A 3,136-nucleotide genomic window follows, 5' to 3' on the forward strand; every position below is an offset into this window, starting at 1 on the left:
AAGAGTGAGTCATTAGTAGCTAGAGTCTTCAGGTTTATTGAACACCAGGCTACTAAGTTTATTTACTTCTGTATTCACATTGAAATCTGGGCAATAGACATTATTCTATGGGCAATAGAATAGACAATAATGCCTAATCTTTCACAGTGATAGAGCTCTCTCTTTTTAGCCACTAACAGAATGGTTCAATGAACACTATTTTGTAATACAGCTTGAGACCTGGTATTTTTCTATGTGTTTTTCTGCGAGATTTTGCATGTGGATATTGTGGAATTATTCTCTTTTGCTTTTGTGTGTTGGATATCCCCTGTGTGAATAATAGTTTTTTCTGTCTAAGCAAGATTCTAAGCAATCCTACCATGGAATATTAGGGCCTTATTTGATAAATATCTGTATTCTAGGCTCTTGCTGTTTTGTTTATGTATTGAGTGCTATGTTCTTGTAAGAATCTCAGGAGCAGTGCAGACCAGGAACTGAAAACACTCCTAAACAGTCTCTTTTAGGGTCCTTTACTGATCACTGTGCCCCTGATCTAAATTTTTCAAACTCCTGACCTTGGTTTGATTTTGTAGGTGTTTTTTTGTTGTTGTTGTTTTGGGTTTTTTTTTGCACTGAATGTGGTAACTTTATTGATGGTACACAATATAGGACTCTAGCTTCTCCCCACTGCCACAGGGGTGCTTGGGGACAACAATATGACATGGGGCATGGGATCCCAGTACAGAACCATAGGTTAGGGATATGGGCCTCCCCAGTGGTGGAACTCCTCTTTTTGTTGAAGATTCCATGGCTTCCCCCTTTAGACGTTGGAGGCCATGTAGACCTTGAGGTCTACTGCATGGTTGCTGTAACTGTACTTATTGTCATACCAGGAAATGAGCTTCACGAAATGATCATTGAGGGCAATGCCAGCACCAGCATCAAAGATAAAAGAGTGAGTGTTGATGTTAAAGTCACAAGATACAACCTGGTCCTCTGAAGATGCCCTTCAATGTTCCCTCTGATGCTTGCTTCACCATTTTCTCGATATCATCATATTTGGCAGGTTTCTCTAGGCGGCAGGTCAGATCTGTAACAGAGACATTGGGAGTAGGAACACAGAAAACCAAGCCTGTGAGCTTCCCATTCAGTTCAGGTATGACTTTGTCTACATCCTTAGAAGCACCAGTGGAAACAGGGATGATATTCTGGGCAGCACTATACATATCATGACCACAGCTTGTCAGAGGAGCCATCTACTGTCTTCTGGTAGCAGAAATGGCATGGACTGTAGTCATGAGTCCCTTCCATGATGCCAAGTTGCCATTGTTGACGTTGGCCAGGGGGCCCAAGCAGTGGTAGTGCAGGAGAAATTATTGATAATCTTAAGGAAATTATCATATTTCTCATGGTTGCACTCCATTGCAAACATTGGTGCATCAGCAGAAGGGGCAGAAAGAAATAATGACCACTTGACACCAACCTTTCAAGTGAGCCCAGCCTTTTCCATGGTGGTAAGACACCAGTGGACTCTATAGCATACTTGGCTCCAGCATCTCCCCATTTATATTGGTAAGGTCCCACTCCTGGAAGATGGTAAGGATTTTCCATTGATTACCCATTTTCATTCTCAGCCTTGGACAGTGCCCTTGAACTTGTCATGGGTAGAATCATATTGAACATATTAACCATGTAATTGATGATCAGTGCAGGGGTCATTGATGGCACAATGTCTACTCTGTGGGAATTGAATGCAGCCCTGGTTCACGATGGGTCCAATACAGCCAAATCTGTTGACTCTGACCTTCACCATCTTGTTTCAAGGATGTGACTGAAGCAGTGGATGCTGACACTGAGCTTGGGAGAGGAGCCGAGAGCCTTGAGTTTGTAGTCTTAACCATGGATGGAATTCCAGCAGACTACCTCTGGTCCCAGCCCCATTGGCTCATAGAAAATTACAGGTTTGGAGAGACAGAATTGTGTCAATCACTTCTTTTCCTATTCTTGCTAGGCACACAGCCTGTTTAACCATTTCTCAGATTTATTTCAATGAGGAACCCAAAATGAGATGTGAAATGCTTTGAAAATCAGCTAATTAGTCATATATTTGTAGATTTAGAGCTGGAAAAGGACCTTAATGTAACAATTTAGGTGACATCCCTTATTTTATAGATAAAAGAACTCAAAGGTCACATAGGTTACTAAGCCAAGATTCAAACCCAGGGCTTTTGACCCCCAAAATCAGTTCTTTTCCCCACTACACCATGCTGTCTCTTGGCATGCCTAGGATAAACCAATATTTTGGTGGCATAGATGGGTATAGAACCTTATCCCCAGGGCCTAGATTATACAATCCCAAAAAATTCCTTTAAGAGAAGTTCCCTATCATAAAAAGGCAGCTGTCAGGGGCAGGTAGGTGACATGGTGGATAAAGCACTGGCCCTGGAGTCAGGAGGATCTGAGTTCAAATCTGCAAAGCATTTACACTTTAGAAATAGGAAAAATGCTATAAATCAGGACTTTATGCATTGTTTTATGATTTCTAGACTTAAGAAAAATAAAAGAAAATGTTAAGAATATACATTAGACTTAAAAATGTGTCCTACATAAATCCCACCCCCCCAAGAAAGCTACTTGTTAAATATTACCAGCACAACCTGTAATAGATCTAGGTCATCTAATATCCCAATCAGTTCTCTTTCCACTTCATTATGGTTCACTTATTAGAATACTCTAGACATATAAAAGGCTAGGTTATACTTCAACAAACTAAATCATTTCTAAGTCTAGTTTAATTAGCTATTGAAGACCATGTCTTTGATATTAAGTATTTATGAAACCCACTGGGAATAATCCAAGTAGCAATGTATGTTTTTTATAATTCTTTTTTGCTTTATATTTAGTAGAAATAGGAGCAAAATATTTTCAATGGATCCCTGCCCCCTGAAGAATTTTTAAAAATAAAATCTTTCTTCATTTGCATTCTGTTGCCATAACCCCCAAATGCTTAGTCAGCACTTGTATGAACAAATTTCTAGTTCTGTAGACACAGTCACCGAGATATGTCCATTTTCAGAGACATTTTGGCTTGGTTTGGGACAGGAGCATTGGCAATGGATAGGTACTTTTAGGACAGTTCAAGACCTCATATTCAAGT

The 3,136-nt window shown here is 40.0% G+C and overlaps 1 pseudogene; it reads right to left on the reverse strand.

Moving 5' to 3' along the window:
- Positions 1-799: 799 nt before the first annotated feature.
- On the reverse strand, positions 800-1,792 carry LOC122747463 (annotated as a pseudogene).
- Between the last annotated feature and the right edge of the window lie 1,344 nt (positions 1,793-3,136).

This window comes from Dromiciops gliroides, chromosome 3 (assembly GCF_019393635.1).
Source record: "Dromiciops gliroides isolate mDroGli1 chromosome 3, mDroGli1.pri, whole genome shotgun sequence".
In the NCBI taxonomy this organism is placed as follows: Eukaryota; Metazoa; Chordata; class Mammalia; order Microbiotheria; family Microbiotheriidae; genus Dromiciops; species Dromiciops gliroides.